Source organism: Procambarus clarkii, chromosome 33 (assembly GCF_040958095.1).
Source record: "Procambarus clarkii isolate CNS0578487 chromosome 33, FALCON_Pclarkii_2.0, whole genome shotgun sequence".
In the NCBI taxonomy this organism is placed as follows: Eukaryota; Metazoa; Arthropoda; class Malacostraca; order Decapoda; family Cambaridae; genus Procambarus; species Procambarus clarkii.
In genome coordinates, this window is record NC_091182.1 from 27,331,094 (window position 1) to 27,355,558 (window position 24,465).

Consider the following 24,465-nt stretch of genomic DNA (forward strand, 5'->3'; position numbering starts at 1 on the left):
GCTGTCCGCTCGGCCGACCGGCTCCTGGGAGGGAAGGACTGACATTCGGAAGGCAGTGGAAGGGCGGGTATAAGGGAATAGGAGGAACATGGTTGTTGAAAGACCTGTGTTAGTTGAAAGTCGTATTAATATGTTATGTGAAGATTCGTCGGGGGGTCGCTTTAGCACCATGTCCAGTGGCGTTCATTTCATTTATGAAACCCATTCCCGCCATTGTTAGGCGCCATGTACCCAACAGCATCTATTATTAAAAGTTTAGTGAGGCTAGCCCCAGGCATCTGGCTTCCAAACTCGAGCAGACAAACACGCTTTCTAATTTGTAGATATAGTTATTTGATGTTCATTATCTCCATACTTTTTAAATGATTAAATCTTTAAAACCTTGATATTTAAGTTAATTCTGAATGAGTTAATCAGCACAAGAGACTGAAGGCGACATTATAACCAAAGTCAACACAAGTGTTCAGCCGCCTGGCTTCTCTTCCCTGCGCTGCCGACACACACTACGAAATAGAGACGGGAGCATTTGTGCTGAACCTTTGAAGAACAGGGAACCAAGAATAGACACCGACGTTATAATGAGCGTCGCCTTGCTCAGACTTGGCTTTATACTAGGTCTTCTTTGATGGTTCCGTTGGTGTGTGTGTGTGTGTGTGTGTTTGGGGGGGGGGGGAGTTGTCACGCTCCGGTGTATGCGCCGCCACAAAGCTGTCGAAGGTTCAGACAAGGATAGTGGTGAATCACCTGATTCAACAATGAATTACGTGCGGAGTGGCAGGCAGCGGCGCCGGACAAGCAACAGAGCAGAACCACGAGAGGCGGGAGAGGGAACATGTTCCAGGGATGAGTAGCAGCAGTTATGGTAGTCGCCTCACAACGGTATAATTCCCAGGCAGGGTGAGGTGCTAGATCATGTTTCCTTACCCTCCTTCGTCTTTGTTCATCTTGTAGTAAATATGTACCGGGGAGAAGGCGACTCTTCTCGGCTGCATCTTCGGGAAAGCCAATCGTTGAACTAGAAGGACCTGAATAATCATAGCAAGTTTCCAATCCCCAAGAATGATAAGGGATTAGGATAGAACGAGCGCGCTCCACGAGCCTGGAAGTCCCATGAAAACAAAAGACAGAAACACCGCGTCTGGCAAAGTGGGGTAACTTTCGACAAAGTGCATCATGAGTCATAGGTTCGATGACGTCTCATTCTCGACCTCTTCAGTAACTTCTACCACAACATCGTGCTAATATTAGAGGCACACTAGAGTCCCAGGATGGTGGTGACCACAGGCGTATTAGCCTAGCCTCCTACACACGAATGCTAAAGTTGACGTTTAGAAAAGACCAGGCTCAAAAATCATGCCCAGGAGTTAAATTTCCGATATTTCAGATATTTTGAAAACTGCAGGGGGGTTTGGGGAAAATATGACCCATCGCCGTTCTCAGTAATTAGCATATTTTCGGTATAAAAGGTCGTAATTGAAAACTGCAAATAGGTGCAGAGAGCCAGAATTCGGCTCAAAAATGACGCCCATGAGTCAAATTTCCGATATTCCATATATTTTGAAAACTGCAGGGGGGTTTGGGCAAAATATGACCAATCACCGTTTTCAGTAATTAGCATATTTTCTGTATAAAAAGTCGTAATTGAAAACTACAAATAGGTGCAAAGAGCCAGAATTCGGCTCAAAAATGACGCCCATGAGTCAAATATCCGATATTTCAGATATTTTGAAAACTGCAGGGGGGTTTGGGCAAAATATGACCCATCGCCGTTATCAGTAATTGGCATATTTTCGGTATAAAAAGTCGCAATTGAAAACTGCAAATAGGCGCAGAGATCCAGAATTCGGCTCAAAAATCACGCCCAGGAGTCAAATATCCGATATATCAGATATTTTGAAAATGCAAATAAATATTGATTTCGAAATAGGGCAGTTTTTTTTTCAAACAAATCACAAGGTGGGGGTAAAATAGATGTGGGATAATTGGATCGTTTCAAGTGAAGGTTAGATATATAGATAATGAATCAGTTTGGGAATAATTAACCTCACATGGACCAATAAGAAATGCACTTTCCTTTATTTTTGTGTCATGTTTTCATGAGGCTACGGGAGCTTGCCTCTATTAGACTCTGGGACAGTTTGTTTTGATGGCCTTAGTGAAGAATTAGGTTCATTTTCCATAATTATTATATAGAATTTGAGCTGTGTTAAATCCTACACTCTTCAATAGTCTTGTGGACGTTACTTTTAATACCACAATTCCATGACGGAATTGAGGAAGAGAAGTAGCATTTGCCGATGAATTACTGATACCAATCCCAGCATTTGTGAATATTAAACGGTCCATATGTGGTACTGGTAAATTTTGTCTCTCTCTCTTGCCCCAAACAACATCGACAAAAACTAACTTAAAGATCATATAGTCGGCAATAACAGTGTCGTGTAATTGGTGATTTAATTCACAGATTAATTGACAGTAGTCGAAGTGAAACACAAGTCGACGACTAACTAGTATTCTGATCGTTTATAGATTTCAGCAACAAATTTGGAGTATGGAGGAGCAATATGAATTATACCGGCCATATGAATACGTAAACAACCTCTCATACTCACAGTATGAATATGTTGTTCACGAGTACGTACATCATACAGCTCCAGTATTCGTACTCATCATTGTTCAAAATGACGTTACTGAATGCTGCGACATTCAGCAAGAGTGAGACAAAGTGGTACTGAACAACAATCGTTAATTTGAAGACAAACTACCCCAACTACTATTAAGAGCTACACGGACGCGTTGCGAAGTGAGGGATTGTACTAAGAGTCCACCTCTTAATCCACTTTCCTTCACTGTCGGGTGAGGGACGCTCTTGTCCGGAGAGAGTGTGTCGTATCCTCGTGTCTAAGGAATGATAAAGTGCTTATTGGAATTATATTCATTGACTCGTCTATATTCAGCCACAGCGTGCAATGAACTATGCACTATGCTTCATCTCCCAAGGTGAGAAGTATTTTGATATAAATATATTGCTGTATATTTTTTTTAATTTGAATAGGCTGTGTATTTCTGTCGCTAGGCTGGTGACGTGCTTACAATGTGTTCAAAGCATTGTGTATAGAGTATTTGTTTTACAACCATGTATAGTTTGATTACCAAACTGATTGTTTGATTTGGTAAAGGACTAAATGAGATTGGAATGAATTTTCAGTTATTTTTGTTATCAGTATTTTTTGTAACTGATCTCTCTTGTTCCACGGGTTCATGAGAACTAAAGTGGCTTCTGATAAAGGGCGATATTTGTTCTTAATTCCTTCATGTTGTTGAGGATAGTACAGATGTTGATTTGTTGAGACTGATGACTTCCTATTGCTGCTGTTGGATAACTTGACGTAACGCTAGTTAAGTTGACACTATTCCTCTGCCTAGAGATCAAGGGACATCTTCCTCTTAGGCTTGTCAATGCTTGAATGACTCCCTAATCCTTGAGGAGATGCCGCCCGCCTGTCCCAATTGAGATGTATTGGCGGGCTTTTCTACGGCCAATCAGAGCAACGCCCTTCTGGCAAAGGCCTGTTTTTATTGGCCGAAAAAGCACCACTGTACATGCTTGAACCTTTGCAGTGGTGTGGGGGGATGAGTGTTTTTTTTATTTAGAAGTGGGAAGAGGGGTCGTGACACGGCTCCTTGACCTTCCTAAGATGGGCTAAATATGCAAGTTGTAAGTATTCTAAAGGATGCCATTATTATCGACTGAGAAGGCATGATGTTGGTACCAGGGGTCACAGAGCCCTCCCTACAGATTAGTTTTTTTCTTTTTTTTTCCTACCACAGACGTGGCCACACATTTACAATGCTAACTAACACATACTATATACATTTTCTTCTGTCCTCCATGGACAGGGTGAAAGATTTGTCAAAATACAGTTCAGAGATTTATTGAACCACAGAAGGTGATCGTAGTGCTTTTAAAATGTTAGGCTAAGCTACATACGTAAATACATACACAGATTTATGAATGCATTAATGAGAATTTATAATGATGAAATGTAATTCTGAATGTGTATAAAGTATAAAGCTGATCAAAATAGGAGTGACAGGTTTAGTGGGTTGCTTGACTTTGTACGTTCCTAGTTAAGTTAGCAGGTTGTGTTTTCTAAGTACTGGCAAATCAAGAGAACGTGAGCTACCCACATAGCATAGAAGCCCCGAACTTCGGACCCAACCACCAGTGCGTGAACGGCACGGTCACTCAGCTAGGTGATTAGCCTGTTGTGAATGATGAGTTTTCTCGTAAGGAGTTGGAAGATGTCGTCCTTGACCAGGCTGCTAAACAATTTAATAAAGATAACGACTGTTATAAACAGAGAGAGCGATAATTAACCCACCACTAATAACCAAGGTTTATACCTTCAAGCAGCGTCATAAATAATTAGGGCCTGTTCGTCATAATTGAGTAGCCTCGGGAGGGAGTATATTGTGTGGGCCCCATGTATGGGTTTACTATGTGGATATCAATTTATGCAGAACAAATACACTTCTACACAAGTCATTTTCATTGGAGATTTTTTTGTCTGCAGATGACACTAGGCTGCGATTTGTATTTTTTGTCTGTATCTGATATGAGAATAAGAAAAAGCAGTTATGTAAAGACTGTATAGAGTACAGTCTGTACTGTGCTCTGTTCTGATACAGGTACAGAGCTTTTTACTGCATTTGGACTTGATTTCGTTTAATTGCCTTTTTTTTTTTTTTTTTAGATATATACAAGAGGCCAGGATACGAACCCATGACAAAGCGCTCGCGGAACGCCAGGTGAGTGTCTTACCACTACACCACAGGAGACTGGTGGATCTGATCTGATATTGATCTGTGCATTCTGTTTGACAGGAAATTGAATATTATTACCTGTTAATCCAATTGATCTCATTTTGTATGTTCTCATTCTATGGTCTCACTAATCAAATGCCTTTGCAAAGTCCGCGTATACCACATTTCCGTTATAGTTGTTCTTGTGCTTCCGTAATTTCCTCATTGTCGAGTAGTTGCGAAAGGCATGATCTTCCTGCACTAAATCCACGTTGACCTGGGTTGTAAAAGGCATTGTTCGCCATGTAAATGGAGATCAGACTCCTGATCACTCTTTCAAAAACTTATATTATGTGTGATGGTAGTGGGACTGGTCTATAGTTTTTAGCGAGTGGTTTGCTCCCTACCTTGTGTAGAGGAGCTATATATCTGCTGATTTAAGTGCTTCTCGTATCTCCTCTACATCCAGGCTCTTCTTCTACTACATTGAGTACTCGTGCTACTGGCACTTTACATTTTTGTCAAATTCCTCGTCATGTTGTCAATTTCTCTGTCAAACTCTTCAACGTTCATGTTTGTCGAGGTGCTAAACATAGCCTCATAAACATATTTTTGGATTTCACATGTTTGTATTATAATATTGCCGGAACAACCGTGGACATTTTCAAGAGGAAACTAGATTTATTCCTCCAAGGAGTGCCGGACCAACCGGGCTGTGGTGGGTATGTGGGCCTGCGGGCCGCTCCAAGCAACAGCCTGGTGGACCAAACTCTCACAAGTCGAGCCTGGCCTCGGGCCGGGCTTGGGGAGTAGAAGAACTCCCAGAACCCCATCAACCAGGTATCAACCAGGTTTTCTTGACTACTTGGGTTGGACGGTAGAGTGACGGTCTCGCTTCATGTAGGTCGACGTTCAATCCCCCTCAAACTTATTAAAATAAGTTAATTGTAATAAGCATATTACCGAACATTCTGAGCCGACCGTCCAAGTGGTTTAGTCAATTTATTTTGCACCCAATACCTATCGTGTGGGCGGTAGAGGAAAGGGTTACAGAGGCACATAATGGGCTCAGGGGACTGAACCCCAAAATTCATATAGATAAACAAGTTACAATCTTGATAGTTGGGCACCATTCTTTCACCCTTTTCCTATCCTAAACCCTTATCCACGTATCCCTCCCAAGTGCTGTATATAGCCGTAATAGCTTAGTGTGTTCTGATAATTACCTTAGATGTATGTATGAACCTTCCCTTGTAAATGTAGATAGTGTCAGCAAGGCGGACATTCCGCCGATCACACCTGGTTCTATAGATTGGTAGACTTTTCCTTTCGCGAGTGACGAGGCGCCGGTGTGACGGAGGTCAGGGAGGGGGGGGGGGGGGAAGTGACATGGAAAGGTCACAGGTGTTCTGGTGGAGACGGAAGGTGCTCGCCTCAGAGGGTCGCGGACGCGTAATTATTTTCACACCTGACTGACCCACAGACCTTTGTGCTTACCTGACTGTGGCTGCCTCACAGTAGCTGACTGTGGCTGCCTCACAGTACCTGACTGTGGCTGCCTCACAGTACCTGACTGTGGCTGCCTGACTGTGGCTGCCTGACTGTGGCTGCCTGACTGTGGCTGTCTCGCAGTACCTGACTGTGGCTGTCTCGCAGTACCTGACTGTGGCTGTCTCGCAGTACCTGACTGTGGCTGTCTCGCAGTACCTGACTGTGGCTGTCTCGCAGTACCTGACTGTGGCTGTCTCGCAGTACCTGACTGTGGCTGTCTCGCAGTACCTGACTGTGGCATGTCTCGCAGTACCTGACTGTGGCTGTCTCGCAGTACCTGACTGGACCCTTTATGTCCCGCCTACCAACCTTGTTGTACTACCTGCGTTGTTCCTTAATTATTCACAAGTTGGAATTCTTTGCCGAGTTTGACCTTAAAAATGGTGGATGGAGGTGGCTTCTACAACTTTTTTTCAGTGCAATTCCGCTTGTTGCCCACCGTACAAGGTACAGGTATTTCCTAACATGTCTTTTTCTCTTATGTCCTCTTTCCAAGTTAAAATAAGCCGGTTCTCGTCCGTTTTGTCTATTCGCCTCAGTATTTAGAATGCTGTGATCATGTCCCCTCTCTGTTTCTTGTTTTTTCCAGAGATGTGAGGGTTGGTTTCGTTAATGTTAACATTTGTTCGTAGTTTAGTTCTTTAAGTGAACCTGCTTTACACTGATCTTGTTCAGTGTAAGGTCGAGTTGAACAGGGGTGACGGAGACCATGTTCAGTATAAGACAAGGTTGAACAGGGCGACGGAGACCATGTTCAGTATAAGACAAGGTTGAACAGGGCGACGGAGACCATGTTCAGTATAAGAGAGGGTTGAACAGGGTGACGGAGAACATGTTCACTATAAGACAGGGTTGAACAGGGGTGACGGAGAACATGTTCAGTATAAGATAGGGATGAACAGGGTGACAGAGAACATGTTCAGTATAAGACAGGGTTGAACAGGGGTGACGGAGAACATGTTCAGTATAAGATAGGGATGAACAGGGTGACAGAGAACATGTTCAGTATAAGACAGTGTAAGACATGGGGGATAAAGAGAGAACCTTGACGCCTAAATGAGTTTAATAATTATATAAACATTTTGTTAACGTTATAGACACAATAAAGCGAAGGAGGAGGGGGAGGGGAACCTGTGGCAGGACACCTAAGATGAAACCTGTGGCGGGAACTGAGACTCTGGAGCCGCTACCTGAGACCCTCCCTCCCTCCCCCTCAGCTAGTTGGGCCCAGGAACTAGCACTCGACTCTAGAGTTCACTTAGGTGACCAGACCGTAGAAGGTAAAGGGACGACGACGTTTCGGTCCGTCCTGGACCATTCTCGACTTGAGAATGGTCCAGGACGGACCGAAACGTCGTCGTCCCTTCACCTTCTAGTGTGTAATTACCTAAGTGTAGTTACAGGATGAGAGCTACGCTCGTGGTGTCCCGTCTTCCCAGCACTCTTTGTCATATAACGCTTTGAGACTACTGACGGTCTTGGCCTCCACCACCTTCTCACCTAACTTGTTCCAACCGTCTACCACTCTGTTTGCGAAAGTGAATTTTCCATCTCAGTGTGGTCTGGTCAACATACTTCAGCCACGTTATTGTGACTCATCGCCTGCACACTTAGGGGAGCTCATTGTGGTAAACACACACACTGACTGTCAACAAAAGGGGCACATGAAGAACACTGTGAGAGGAGGAATGCGTCGCTTACCAACCTCAGACTCGCTTTTAATTACATGGATGATGAAATACTAAAGAAACTGTTCATGACTTTTGTGAGACTAAAAATTGGAATATGCGGCAGTTGTATGGTGTTTATATGTCAAGAAACACATCAATAAACTGGAAAAGGTGCAAAGGTTTGCTACAAAATGGCTTCCGGAACTGAAACACACACACACACACACACACACACACACACACGAACACACACACACACACACACACACACACACACACACACACACTAGCTAGAAAAACACCATTCCATGACCATATTAAAGTCTGAGTGAAATCACTGCAGGTCCGAGAACAAGGAAAAGGAATTACCCAAACGCAAGAGCTGAAGGGAAGAGAAACTGAGAGAGGGGGGTGAGGGAGAGAGAGAGAGAGAGAGAGAGAGAGAGAGAGAGAGAGGGGGAGGGGTTGGTGAGAGAGAGAGAGAGGGGTTGGTGAGAGAGAGAGAGACAGAGAGAGGAAGTGACCGAGTACCCGTCTATAACCTGACTGTAAGACAGACGGGGGGCCAGGGACAGGGAGAATGGACAGGTAAGCCACAGCCAGACTCCACACCCAATAAGAGATGCCGTGACAACCTCCGCTGAAGACGGGGCACCGAGTCATCTCTTCTTTATTGCATGATTAAGCAGTGTAATTGAATACTGCTTAATTTTCCCACAGTCACTGTGTGGGGTGATGGCTGGTGGGGAGGGGGGGGGGGTGAGGGGAGAGTGAGGATTATGCGCTCTCAAGCACACACCCGCAAATGAGAGCACACATCTCCCATCAAGAGTAAGAGCGTGCAACAGCACATTGAACACCTGCCACTGCAAGTGAATGCAGTGAAGCACGTATTAATTCATGCCTTTCCGTATGAATATAATGATTTCAAGCACTTAATACAGCAATTAATACAGAGGTAGGATGGTTTATCGTCAAAGCTCTCTTCCCCTCTGCACCTCTCTCTCTCTCTTTCTCTAGAGAGAGAGAGAGAGAGAGAATTCTAGAGGTTAAAAATTCTATTTAATACAAATCCCCAATTAAGACTTCATTAATTTTTAAAAATACGAGCTGATATTTCTTATAGGGCCGAACTCGACTTACCTACGACACTCCCACACCACCCATGTATCATTTTGAAAACTTGGATGAGGCTGACGACGTCTGACCTGCTGGTTTCGCCACGTGATGACCGCATCTGATAATTATAGCCACGCCCTTTGTGGTGTTTGGTCCTGGGTTCGATCCCCGGGCAGGGCAGCCTCTGGTGAACACACAGCGCGACCCTCACGGCAGCTTCCGTGTTTAGCGTGCACACACATGAGGAACTCTTCTTAAGGGAAGATGTTGTTTACTAACATGATCTTAGAAACATGGAGGGGGATGGGGAGGTCGTAGCTCATACTCCTCATAGCCTCATACCCCTCAGCTCGGGTACTAGTCTGGTGGCATACCTCTGAACCGTCTCCAATTTAGTCTTGTGCTTGACGAGATACCGACTCCATGCTGGAGCTGCATACTCCAGGATTGGTCTGACGTATGTGGTATACAAGGTTCTGAATGATTCCTTACATAAGTTACTAAAGGCCGTTCTTATGTTGGCCAAGTTGAAATAGAGGGAATATGATCACAACATACAAGATACTGAAAGGAAGGGAATGCAAGAACAGCCTCTCTACACTGAGAGAAAATGGAAGCTAAACGTGCCAATATATGGAAGGTCAACAAATGGAATACACTGAAAAAAGTTGTGGAAACCACCTCCATCTATAATTTTAAGGTCAGATTCGACAAAGAATTCGACAGTCCGAATTGTTAACTTACGCAATGTAACACAACTTGTATTCTTGGGTAATAAGTGTCATGAACTTATTGTTTACGCCTAAAAATATAGAAAATTATTATTAATCCTCTGAAACTTTGCTTTCGTCACCAGGATAACAATATTTTGAAACTTCTTCGAATTAGAAAACGGCCGAATTTGCGTCTTTTCGTTCACATAGAAAAAACTACTACATAAATCCAAATTAACACGTATTTAAACAACAGTTATACAAAAATTACCAGAGAAGATTAAGGAGTAGTTTTTAAGATATACGACGTACTGTAAATCACTTTCACAAATCAGCCCCAAATGTAGTCTATCCATGATGGGAGCGTTCATGGTGGCAGCGAACATGATGACAGCCTTCCAAGTCCAGTATATCCTGGTGGAAGCCCTCACCTTGCTCCTCCAAGTAGGCTTCCAACTTGTCCTTGAACTTATCAAGATGAACATCACAGATATGGGCTTTGAATGACATCCTACAGCCCGACGTGCCGCAGTTCTTCAGCAGTCTCTCGACCACAAGCTCCACACAGTGTTGAACCTTGTGAATGCCCCAGGAAGCCCCCCCCCCCCCCAGACGACACAGTGGTCTGGGGGGGCCATGCTGTTTCAAGTCAGTTTCTCCTTTCTACTCATCTTGTGATAATTCCTTCCACTCCAGAATCTTCTTTATCTGTGGCCCGACGAAGATACCGAGGTCGACCTTAGTCCTCGGGCAGTGTATAATGAAGACCGTCCTGAAGGCACTTGAAGGCTGGCTACTCCTTACCTAGAGCTGCGACAAAGTGTTTCATGAGGCTGTGGCGGAACTGCACTTTCCGATGGTCCACCAGAGTCCCAGGTTTGACGTTGTTTCTTCCCACGAAGAACTCTGGCTGCTGTAGTCAGTTCCACCTGTGGAACAGTCCACACATCCACAGGTGGAACTGTGGACTGTTCCAAAGCGGAACAATCACTTGGGCTGGACGGTAGAGTGACTGTCTCGCTTCATGCAGGTTCAATCCCCGACCGTTCCAAATGGTTTGGCATCATTCCTTTTCCTCCCTGTCCCATCCCAAATCCTTATCCTGACCCCTTCAAGTGCGGCTTGGCGGATTCTGATCTCTCAAAGACAAAGATAGCGGGGGGGGGGAAACTTGTTAAAACCGCATTGGACACAACTGGTGAATACACACACACGCCCACAACACACACACACACACGCGCGCCCACAACACACACACACACGCACGCCCACAACACACACACACACGCACGCCCACAACACACACACACACGCACGCCCACAACACACACACACACGCACGCCCACAACACACACACACACGCCCACAACACACACACACACGCCCACAACACACACACGCACGCCCACAACACACACACACACGCCCACAACACACACACACACGCCCACAACACACACACACACGCCCACAACACACACACACACGCCCACAACACACACACACACGCCCACAACACACACACACACGCCCACAACACACACACACACACACGCCCACAACACACACACACACACACGCCCACAACACACACACACACGCACGCCCACAACACACACACACACGCACGCCCACAACACACACACACACGCACGCCCACAACACACACACACACGCACGCCCACAACACACACACACACGCACGCCCACAACACACACACACACGCACGCCCACAACACACACACACACGCCCACAACACACACACACACGCCCACAACACACACACACACGCCCACAACACACACACACACGCCCGCAACACACACACACACGCCCGCAACACACACACACACGCCCGCAACACACACACACACGCCCGCAACACACACACACACGCCCGCAACACACACACACACGCCCACAACACACACACACACGCCCACAACACACACACACACGCCCACAACACACACACACACGCCCACAACACACACACACACGCCCACAACACACACACACACGCCCACAACACACACACACACGCCCACAACACACACACACACGCCCACAACACACACACACACACGCCCACAACACACACACACACACGCCCACAACACACACACACACACGCCCACAACACACACACACACGCCCACAACACACACACACACGCCCACAACACACACACACACGCCCACAACACACGCACGCAACACACACACACACACACGCGCGCACGCAGAGGAAACCCCGCCTCCTACACGCCACCAGTGTTGTAATCACGATGACAACACAGGCGACCCCTGACGTGCCTCCCTCCTCCTGCTGGGCTGCTGGAGCTGACAAACATTGTGAAAGCAATTATTGCCACTGTGTGAGTGACTTAGTGGTCGTTATAGCCAGGTCGTTATATCGCCAGGTCACTGTGCATTTAGGTAATTAATATATAGGTAGTTGATTTAAACAAGAAGTTGATGCTGATAATATATGATCACAATCATGTATTATCAATTAGTAATTGATCCTAATAGGTGATTCATTAAAGGTATGTCGCTGTTATAGTTTATAACTTTATTAGGTTATAACCTAACTTAATTAGGTATAACCTAACCTGATTAATTAAATTTCCATTCATTTTATTGATTAGATTATAACTATAGTTAGGTGATGATTTTAGGAAATTGTTATAGCTATATATATATATATATATATATATATATATATATATATATATATATATATGATATAAGAATGGAGGAAACAGCAGTTGGCCAATTTGTCCCTATTAGTTTTTATTTGATTTTATATGAAAGCAGGAGGGAGGGAGGGAACTATCAAGGGAAAGCGCCAAGCCATTACGACTATATAGCACTGGGAAGGGGTCAGGATAAGGATTTGGGATGGGACGGGGGAAAGGAATGGGGCCCCAACCACTTGGACGGTCGGGGATTGAAACGTCGACCTGCATGAAGCGAGACCGTCGCTCTACCGTCCAGCCCAAGTGGTTGGGCTCTGAGGCAGCTCCTGTTTACATCTACACAAACTACTTCGTATATATGTCTATCCTACGCTTCGAAACTATCAAGCGATCCCGTCTATTATCTCACCCGGTAATTGGTTCTATAAAATGAACCCACCCTATTTTTAAACCAGTATTTACCCAGGTCTTTCCTGAATCTAAATAAATCTAACATCCATTGTTTTGTGTTCAATGTTGTGTTGATATATTTACCAGTTTATTAATATATATAATTTTCCGCTTTTATCCATTCGTGTCCTTTAATCCTGCCCCCCCCCCCTCACTGTACAGCCCGTCCTCCTAACGTTCCCCCAACGTCAAGAAACTGAAGTACTAAAGTGCCCCTTTATCCTAACCTACCAGAGGACCCAAAACAGAAAACGGAATAGTACGTCAACTTCGCGAGCTGCTTCCATTTTCTAGTACGACACTTTTTTTGGCCTTAGGTGGAGCTATACGTCAAAATGCGACGTTCTAAATGATTCTTGGGGGGCTCAGCCTTGGCTGCTGTGTCTAGTATATCGTCATAGCTAGGTAGGCTATGTTGCTGGGATATCGTCATAGCTAGGTGACTATGTTGTAGGAGATCAGCATTGCTAGGTAACTGTTACTAGGTGATTAACATTGCTAAGTAACGGTAACTAGGTGATTAACATTGCTAGGTAACGGTAACTAGGTGATTAACATTGCTAGGTAACGGTAACTAGGTGATTAACATTGCTAAGTAACGGTTACTAGGTGGTCGTCATTACTAGGTAACTATGAGGCTATCCGAACCCTTTTTACAAACACTTGTCACACACCTGTCCGAACGCTCTCCATATCTGTCCAAACAGGAACCGGAATGTCACAGAACTCCTCCTCCCCCCCCCCCTTAAATAATTTAAATGAGCGTTGAGCAGCTGTTTGTAACAGACGTTTTGTACAGGTGTTATTTATAGGCAGGTCTCAACAGGTGTTTAGGGGGGGAGGGGGGAGAGGGGATGCCGGGTTTAGAAAGCCCGGGAGATAAAGAGATGAGGATGGCGGCCTTACACTGATTGTCGCAGCCTCACTAGGTGGTTGATGCTCATCTTGGGCTGTTTGTCACTTATCTAACTGGATTATAGTGTTGAGTTCCTGAGTCCATTATGTTCTGTGTAACTCCTTCCTCCCCCGCCCACGGGATGGGGGGGGGGTATGGGGTGCATAATAAATGGGTAAACTAAGCAAATTGGATGAGATAGCCATCAACTGTATCATCGTCTTCCCTACGATAGCTTGAAGGATGTCATTCATGTGGTTAACATCTTTTTTGGTGTGTGTGTGAAAAAGTCAGAGTGTGTGTGTGTATGCTATAGTCTCTCGTGTGATCTTATTGAAGCCATGGTAGATGTTTCATAGGAGTGGCTCCACCACACTACCCTGGGGTGTTAACAGGAGGATTGATTTATTATTATTATAGAAATCTGCAGCGGAATCTATCATTTTCTTGAGAGGAGTTTCGACACTGATGTTGTGTGTCTGAGGCAATGATCTGTGAGGTCGTGTCGACATTTGTCTTCCATCCTCGTTCCACTTTTTTTTAAGACATTTCTAAATGTGAACACACTCGCACACACGTTCAAAAAATTCGTACGTCAGAATAGTCAGTGTTCTCTCAGGAAGATACGCAATCGACGTCCACCCAGGCAGGGAGGAGCTGTTCGCAAGATGCAACTGTCTGATGGCTCCCAGCCTGACTATGTAAACAGATTCAAATACCTTGGCCTTGAGGTGCCACTGTATGGTCCTGTTGTATTCAGACTCTGTCGTCAGTATAAAGAGAGGCTCCGAGCTCTCAAGACTGTTGCTGGTTATCACTCAGGCTATGGTGACATTGTCAGAATTGTCAAAATGATGTACCTTGCATACATTAGATCTTCAGTGGATTATGCTGCACCTCTGCTTGTTTTGATGCCTGAAAGAAAGTTCGGAGGGCTTGAAAAATTGTAGAACGAAGCCTTGAGGATATTCCTTGGGTGCCCTCGTACCACAAAGATACTTAACATGAGAACGGAACTTAATATTCAGAGCATCGTTGATCGTGTTACTGAAATTAACTGTTAATTTGGTATGACAATGATTAGGTTTGCTCATCCTAACCCTTGCACAGAAGCTCTCCAGAATTTCTTTATTGAAGGTCAACATTGTTCCAAATGGATAACTGGAACTGAACTCAGAATGTATCAGGTTTATAATTTATACCAAGAGAAACAACAACGGCACTTTCCTGCACCGTGGGAGGTTACACCCTTTCCACCCAAGAAGCAAATTAGAGATCAGCCCAAGCTTCGTCTTGAGGCAAAGCTCAACGCCTTAAGCCATATTGATGCTCTGTCCACAGAGCATTCTCTCTCTCAAATCATGTACTCTGATGGTTCCCTACACCGCACCACGGGTGCTGCTGGAAGTGCAGTTGTCCTAACAATGGGCGATGACTTATATTTTGAGTGGGGAGTCCGTATAAACAACTGGGCCTCTACCCTTCAGACCGAACTATTTGCCTTGCTCCTTGCACTGAAATGTGTACAAGTCTCCAAACTTGATTAATTTTAAGTAACTCCTCATCATCCTTAATTGCTCTCAACTCTTTAAGACATAACTGTAACATGCTCGTGTGTCTGAAGCTAGACACGAGTACAACAAAATTATTAATGATGATAAGAGTCCATTTCATGTGGACTCCATCTCATGTTGGCCTCCGAATGCATGATAAAGCTGACGAGTCAGCAAAAAAATCTGCCTTTAAAGGAGAAATTGAGTATAACCTTGGATTGTCAATGAGCAATCTGAGAGCAATAGTGCACCAAGAACTTCAACAAAATCTTGTATATCTGAAGCAAAGTATAATTGACACCAGTAATTCCATCTATCATCATACTATCATGCAAGAGGAGCCACACATCTATGGTTCATCCAATAAAATCAGCAGTCTTCTAGATGTTACTACTGCTCAGCTTAGACTCGGTTACAAGTATCTCTGGGAATTCTCATTATCTGCTGATGTAGACCTGACCAAATGTAAACTGTGTCAACAAAATTATTCGCACACTCCTCCGTCACTGTGATGGAGTGCGGAAAGATACGTGAATTCAGAGACAATTCTATAACAAATGATTCAAATAGCTGTGTAAATATTTTATTCAAAATGATTTGCTACCAGAAGTCTCGGTCAAATATTCCCAGTTTGCTAACTGTAGGTAGTAACTAAGTGATTGTAACCTATCCACCGTTGTCCACTTGGACGGAAGGGGGGAGGGGGCTTGTGCAGGACAAACAGATAAACATATCAACTGTGACACTAGCTCTCCACATGTCAGTTGCTTAATTTAGAAACTGTACTTGTGGTCGGTCTCGAGCTCATTGTTGATTGTGACGATGTGCACTGAATTTTGTAACTAGCTCATCAAGATTGTAACTTGCTTAGCCTAATGAATTGTGGGGTTCAGTCCCTGAGCCCATTATGTGCCTCTGTAACCCTTTCTACTACCTCCCACGGGATGTGTATGGGGGTCCCCTACCACCCACAGGATGTGTATGGGAACCACTACCGCCCATAGGATGGGTATGGGGTCCACTACCGCCCACAGGATGGGTATGGGGTCCACTACCACCCACAGGATGGGTATGGGGTCCACTACCACCCACAGGATGTGTATGGGGGTCCACTACCACCCACAGGATGTGTATGGGAACCACTACCGCCCATAGGATGGGTATGGGTTCCACTACCACCCACAGGATGGGTATGGGGTCCACTACCACCCACAGGATGTGTATGGGGTCCACTACCGCCCACAGGATGTGTATGGGGTCCACTACCGCCCACAGGATGGGTATGGGGTCCACTACCACCCACAGGATGGGTATGGGGTCCACTACCACCCACAGGATAAGTATGAGGTGCATAATAAATGAACTAAACTAAACAAGGACGGTTGGCGGGATGTACTGAGCCAGATCTCGCTCCCTCGTAGTCACTGATAGCTAAGTACTGGTAGGTACTCCCTCCCCCTCCCCCACGTACCCACAAGATACCAGGAGAGATGTGTGCATATATTACAATCCTGAGCAGTCCAGATCAACCCACCTCAAGACTGGTAGAAAGGTCGTTGCGGACGACCCCCGTCTCAACCCTCCCCCCCCCCCTTCCTTCCACCTACACGACACCCACTCCCAAGACTTAGCTGTGTCCTGTTTATACCACAGCTACTATGGTACAATATACCCCTTAGTTGCTGTGGCATATACCCCCTTAGGTGTTGTGGCATATACCCCCTTAGCTGCTGGTACTCTGACCCCTTAAACATTCCAGTAACTTTAAAAGTTACAATGAAAGGCTTTCAGTTTCTCGTCGACATGTTGGTTGTGGCGAAGAGTCAACTTATCCTTGCTCACACAGCCTATCCTTGTGCTAGACCCGGCCTAGCCACAGGTTGGTAACCTGTGGCTAGGCCGGGTAACCACACGGATGCTAGTCTCAGGCTAGTATTGATATCACTAGTTCGTAATGATACCGCCGGCCCCTACACTCCTGCTAGTCACTAGATAGCAATTCTGCGGATATAGTTCTTGCTGGTAGTCAGGACACTGGTCTGTGGGTTGGTACCCGCTGGGATATGGGGGAGGGGGGGGGGGGGAATGAACCGGTGGTACTCGGGAAGCGTTGTACCCTGCGTGGGTGGTACCCCCAATACCAAGCGCCCAGGGTATAACCCCAGCTTGTTCCGACGATTGTAAAGCGTCCAGTTCTGAAGTTAAGTTGCTTAGCCATTAGCGTACGAGCGTGGACGTATTGAGAGCAGTGAGACGTACGTTTGGTGTGGGCGCTAGAGTGGTCGTACCCCACGCTAGCTTGGAACCACTCCCACCCACCCCCCTGAACACGACCCCGAGGCTCATGCGACCCTCAGCTAACAAGGTCGTAGAGCGACCCTCTCCTGCGTCAGCGAGCACGCGCTGGGCTCCTGCAGCGTGCACGTGGTGGGCTCCTGCAACGTAGCTCATCACGTGGGTTGCAGGCGTCCCGGGAGCGGAGGTACACGCGCTGCTCCTCAACCTCCCGCGTGCTGGCACAACCGGAATGTCACAAATATTTCGCTGAGCAAAAAAAATTACAGAACAAGGTTAGAGACTGACCTGTTTACACTAGATCCTTGAGTGTTTGTTGAGGCTTGCGTGGGTTCCCAGCCTACACCAGCCCCCAGGAGGGTTCCCAGCCTACACCAGCCCCCTAGGAGGGTTCCCAGCCTACACCAGCCACTAGGAGGCTTCCCAGCCTACACCAGCCTCCTAGGAGGCTTCCCAGCCTACACCAGCCCCCTAGGAGGGTTCCCAGTCTACACCAGCCACTAGGAGGCTTCCCAGCCTACACCAGCCCCCTAGGAGGCTTCCCAGCCTACACCAGCCCCCTAGCAGGCTTCCAGGAGGCTCGCGTCACTATGCTTGCTTTACTGAGCATAAACATGCTCCATATTGCCTTAGAAGCCACAGTTACAGCCCCTCTCCTGTGCCAGGTAAGTCCACTACGGGCTCACCGTAGCCTATGCTACTTGGAACGTTTTGTTCCCAGTAGATGAATCTTAAACAACAACAACAGGCTTAGAAGCGCAGGAGGGTAATTCTAGATTACAACAATCCCCTTCTTTTCCATCATCGACAACAAAAAGTCTTCCTCTGAGACTTACAAACAACAGCCTGAGGCCTGGCAGGACTAAAGAGCAGTTCGGAGGCGCAGAGATAGTACCCAAATTAAAATTTCACGCTGTTCGCCCACACGATGGTGTAGGTAACGAAGTCCTCCACCAATGCATAATGAAATCCCAATAACGTGCGTCTAAGGTTGATCAGAGACGTGACTTCGAGTCCACCGCCCTGCTTCAAAGACTCTCTCGCGGCTACAGCACATTACTGTGGCTTTACTGTGTATTGACGGCAGCGTTGAGAGAAGGACTTCATTACCCGAGGGATAAAAATGAAGTAGATTTATCCCTTTCTATCAAGCAGTTCACGCTGTCCAACCACGTGGTGTGACCTGTCCTTTATTGGTACTGCTTGTGTGGGTGTAGATGGTTCGTATGTAATTGCGTCGTTAATGGAGGTCAACTTCCAGGTCAACCCCGGAACTCACAGTTCCTGCTACGGCGCTGGGAATATCATATTGGCGCTTGACTTTCCAGTGGAGAATTTCGGCGCTGTGAAGAGGAGGGAGGGACCTGCTGCATGGATACCAGCTTCTCCACCATATCAACCTACCCTGGCTTTGCGCCCTGGATGAGGCCACTCCAGACCGACAACCAGAGCGCAACTCCATAGTCTCCTGAGACTGATGGATGCCTACTACGTTGTACTAAACGGAGTGAGAATAGCTTGAGCGACCTCGTCCCTTTGTATTTATTCCTCACTAAACATATTTCATCCCCAAACGTTCAGTAGACAGTGAGTGAGAGTACACACAGCAGCCAGCCGCCCCCGCGGGGTCCCGTTATCAGGAGGGGTTGCCGTTGCAGCTTAGTATTCAGACAGGAATTCCCTGCACCTGTGTCAGGCTCCAGCTGCCGACTACGGCTGTGCTGGAAGGACAAACATCAATATTTATATAAAGCGATACTCAAAGGAATACAAGTGAATGTAAACAACGTTTGTGTGTGTTTGTGTGCGTGTGTGTTCGTATTGGCGTCTGCCTTTCCATTGGAGACTTTCAGCGCCGTGGAGAGAGAGGGGGGACCTGCTGCTTGGGTAACAGCTTCTCCCCCGAATCAACCTACCCTGGCTTTACGCCCTGGTGAGGCCACTCCAGACCGACAACCAGAGCGCAACTCCATAGTCTCCTGAGACTGATGGATGCTTACTCCTCCTATTTACTATTTGTGTCTGCAGAATCGAGCTATTAGCTCTTGGACCCCGCCTTTTTAACCAATCTATTTTTACTCTTATTATGTTTACTACATATATTTCTCTCTAACAAGCACACACATCCACGGGAAGCGGTCCGTAGCAGCTGTCTAACTCCCAGGTACCTATTTATTGCTAGGTGAACGGGGGCATCAGGGGTGAAAGAGACTCTGTCCATTTGTTTATTTCGGCCGGGAGTCGAACTTGGGCCCCTTAAGACTATGACCACCAAGCGTTGTCCACTCAGCCGCGAGGCCACTGTGCACTTAAGTGTACTTAAGTGCACAGTGTACTTAAGTGTACTTACGTAACTACACTTACTTAAGTGTAGTTACAGGATGAGAGCTACGCTCGTGGTGTCCCGTCTTCACAGTACTCTTTGTCATACACCTCTTTGAAAACAAACACAAACACACACATGCACACACGTGCGCGTGTGTGTATTAACATAGTTGTGCACACCTAGCTGGGATGAGCTGTGGTTTATAGTTCCCGCCTCTCAACCCTTAATCGACTAGTGTATAGGTTCCAGAGCTGTTATATCAATATTTAAAGATGTATGTGTATGAAGTTTGCCTCCACCTCTTCACTTCTTAGCGCATTCCATATGTTTACTTCTCTGACGCTGAAAACGACCTTAAGTTCCCATCTGTATCCCCTTGTTCGTGTACTACCCATGCTAAACAGTATGTCCTTGTCTGCCTTGTCTGCCTTGTCTGAGTATTTTGTATGTAAAAATCGTCTCCCCTGTTTCTTCTTTCATCCAATGATGTGAGGCTTAAGTCCTTTAATCTTTCGTTGCAACTCGCATCTCTCAGCCCTGGATCTTGACAGGATGTGTTCCTCTGAACTTTCTCTAGCTTCGTTTTATGTTTAACGGCATAAGGGCTCCACGCTGGTGTAGCATACTCTAGCACTGGTCTGACATGAGCATTATACAAGATCCTGAAGTAAAGGCATTTCTTAACCAGCCATCCGTATGCTGCTGAAGATATTCATTAGATGTGGGCTGCTTGTTATAGGTGTAATATCAATCTCAAGTCTTTTTCTCTTTCTAATTCCAAAAGGATTTCCTCTCCTACTTGACACCTAGCATCCGGCTGCCTCTTATTATCCATAGAGATGTCTTACATCCTCAGTCGTATCTGGCTCCATCAGTGCCTGTTTAGTGATCAGATCAGTGCCTGATCTGGCTCCATCAGTTACCTCTTTACTTCGTCTCTTATTCACTCAAAATCCTCTAGTGCTGATTGATGTGACATTGTCCCTCATGGTGACATCTCGTGTTATCAAAACTCTCAGGTTCGATCTCTCTTGTGGATTCTCTTTGATAGTTATCCTCTAAAACCCAGCAGCCAGGACGAGGCTACCAAGTTCCCTGCATCGCGAACAGAAGAATATAGACAACTGCAGAGGACACACTTGTTGTTGTTATAGATTCAGCTACTCGGAACAAGTTCCAAGTAGCACGGGCTATGGTGAGCCCGTAGTGGACTTACCTGGCACAGGAGCGGTGCTCTCCCACGGACACACGTGCTAAGCAGCTCCTATTTATACCCAAGCAAACTCATGCTGAAACGCTCCTGTGCCAGGTAAGTCCACTACGGGCTCACCATAGCCCATGCTACTTGCCCCGCTCTTGTCAGGTAAGTTACGGGCTCACCATAGCCCGTGCTACTTGGCACTTGTTCCCAGAAGCTTAATCTACAACAACAACAACTTCATGCTGAAATCACTGTATCTTCAGACCTCTCGCTCTCCGAGCCAGCTTTAACCAGACACTGCAGCTAGCTATGATTACACTGCTAATGAAACCCGTTTTTGCAACCTTGACAGTGACTCTGCATCGTGTTCACCTTCTTCTCCCTGTCACCAAGGGCGAGATGCAGTGCAAGAATTATGCATATATCTATATATATTTGGCCAACTTATTCGAAGCGATAAGAAAGTTGACACATTATCAGCATCTTATCTTGCTAACTTGGATGTGCAGACACTCGTCTCTCTTAAGCATGTTGTCAGGGGTCCTAGATGTTGATGTCAGGGGACCTGGATGTTGATGTCAGGGGACCTGGATGTTGATGTCAGGGGACCTGGATGTTGATGTCAGGGGACCTGGATGTTGTCAGGGGACCTGGATGTTGATGTCAGGGGACCTGGATGTTGATGTCAGGGGGACCTGGATGTTGATGTCAGGGGGACCTGGATGTTGATGTCAGGGGGACCTGGATGTTGATGTCAGGGGGACCTGGATGTTGATGTCAGGGGGACCTGGATGTTGATGTCAGGGGGACCTGGATGTTGATGTCAGGGGGACCTGGATGTTGATGTCAGGGGGACCTGGATGTTGATGTCAGGGGACCTGGATGTTGATGTCAGGGGACCTGGATGTTGATGTCAGGGGCCCGAAATGTTGATGTCAGGGGCAATGGATGTTGATGTTAGGATCCGGATAGTGATGTTAGGACCCGGATAGTGATGTTAGGACCCGGATAGTGATGTTAGGACCCGGATAGTGATGTTAGGACCCGGATAGTGATGTTAGGACCCTGATAGTGATGTTAGGACCCAGGATAGTGATGTTAGGACCCGGATAGTGATGTTAGGAACGCGGACGGTGGTGAGCGCAGAGGCGCAGCTGCGGAGGTAATGAGATGTACGTCCATGATCACGTCCCCTGAGCTGACTCCCGCCACAGCGATCAGGACACGAAAATGGTGTTCCCTGAGACGCCTCGTCCCTGCCGGCCTCGTCCCTGAGATGCCTCGTCCCTGCCGGCCTCGTCCCTGCCGGCCTCGTCCCTGAGATGCCTCGTCCCTGCCGGCCTCGTCCCTGCCAGCCCGCACGTCTTTCTAGTTTTATATTAAGAACTTGAGAGTAGGAGACGCTGTCGAAGACCTAATATTCAGATAACGCGTATTTATATCTCCCCTTCCTAAAGCCATTCATACATGTCTAAACTAAGCTTGAGTGAATCCATCGCTCTTATATCCAGTAAATTGTTCCATAAATCAACAAACCTGTTTACATACCGGTATTTACCCAGGTCTTTTCTCAATCTAAATTTCTTGAATTTATGTTGGTGGCTTGTCTAAGGTCCTCTCTTCCCCATAACGTTGTGAAGAAACAAATTCTGGTAAGATATTTGTGTCCTTAATTGGTAGACTTTATGAATTGCTTAGTTTCGGCATTTGTTTTATCTCTAGTTAAGACTGATATGATATTTGTCATGACGGGTACTAAGATCTTCGCTGGTTACCTGTCCTGATTATGTTATCAGCGGAGCAGCTCTTTGTTGACTCACCTGGATAAACCTTCTCAGAAACCAGGTGTGTGTGCGCTTGCTTGCTTGCTTGCTTGCTTGCTTGCTAGCCAGCTAGCTAGGCGAGCGTGTGCTGTGGCATTAGGTGTACGTGTAATTACCTAAGTGTAGCTACAGGATGAGAGCTACACTCGTGGTGTCCCGTCTTCCCAGTACTCTTGGTCGTATAACACTTTGAAACTACTGACGGTTTTGGCCTCCACCACCTTCTCACTTAGCTTGTTCCAACCCTCTACCACTCTGCAAAAGAAAACTTTCTACTAGTTTTTTTCGGCATCTTTGTTTCTTTAGCTTGACTCTATGACCTCTTGTTCTTGAAGTTACCGGTTTCAGGAATTCCTCTTCTGTCAATTTGGTCTATTCCTGTTATTATTTTGTAAGGTGTAAATTCTAGACATATATGCATGAGTTGAGGTGGATATAAGTAGGAGTCGCCTTGTTATTCTTATCACGGGAGACATCTCCCGTCACGCAGGGTGCAGTCGCACCTCCACAGATCTCCAGTATCAGCTCTTGATACTGGTAATGGCTCAAAAGGGCCACCACTTACGGGCTATTCATGCCCGTGCCACCTTTTCGGTAGCTTAATCTTCATCTCTCTCTCTCTCTTTATTCTTATCCTCGTATATTCCAATCTTGCTCAGTTAAAGTGTCTTGATCTCATCTTGGCTTCCGGTTCCGTTGCTCTCATTTTAAATAGTTTGTCCTCACCATGTGCCGGATGTTCTGATTATACAGTTCACGAGATGTTGAACTACGTAGTGACAACCAGGGCGAGAAACATCATTATGGTCACACACACTTGGTGGTTATTCACCTCTTGGGTATCTCTCAAATATTGAAAATAGATTTGTGTTGTTTTAAGATTCAGCTACTGGGAACTAATGTTCTAAATAGCACGGGCTATGGTGAGCCCGTAGTGGATTTACCTGGCACAGGAGCTGGACAAGTAGCACGTGCTATGGTGAGCCTGTAGTGGACTTACCTGGCACAGGAGCGGGGCTGTAACTTGTTGAAAATATGATTGATTGAGAAAGATTAAGCCACCCAAGAGGTGGCACGGGCATGAATAGCCTGTAAGTTGAAAATATACTGGGCAGTTGTTTGTAAAGCGATTGGGGTGAGGTGAGGGAGCTGAGGTTGAGAGAGGTGAGGCATGGTGAGGTGAGGTGAGGCAGGGTGAGGTGAGGGAGGGTGAGGCGAGGTTGAGAGGTGAGGCGAGGTTGAGAGAGGTGAGGCAGGGTGAGGTGAGGTAGGGTGAGGGTTTTCCAGACCAAGCTACAACCCCCAAATACGACATACACCAGAAACAATGTCAATGATAAGGAACGTTAGAACGAGGAC

The 24,465-nt window shown here is 46.2% G+C and overlaps 1 long non-coding RNA gene across 1 annotated transcript in view; it reads left to right on the plus strand.

Moving 5' to 3' along the window:
* Positions 1–2,819: 2,819 nt before the first annotated feature.
* LOC123765356 (uncharacterized) overlaps positions 2,820–24,465 on the plus strand; it is a 34,818-nt gene continuing 13,172 nt past the window's right edge. The window contains exons 1-2 of the long non-coding RNA XR_006773706.2: positions 2,820–3,000; positions 4,758–4,812. This is a non-coding gene — a long non-coding RNA (uncharacterized lncRNA). The remainder of the gene's footprint in view (positions 3,001–4,757; positions 4,813–24,465) is intronic.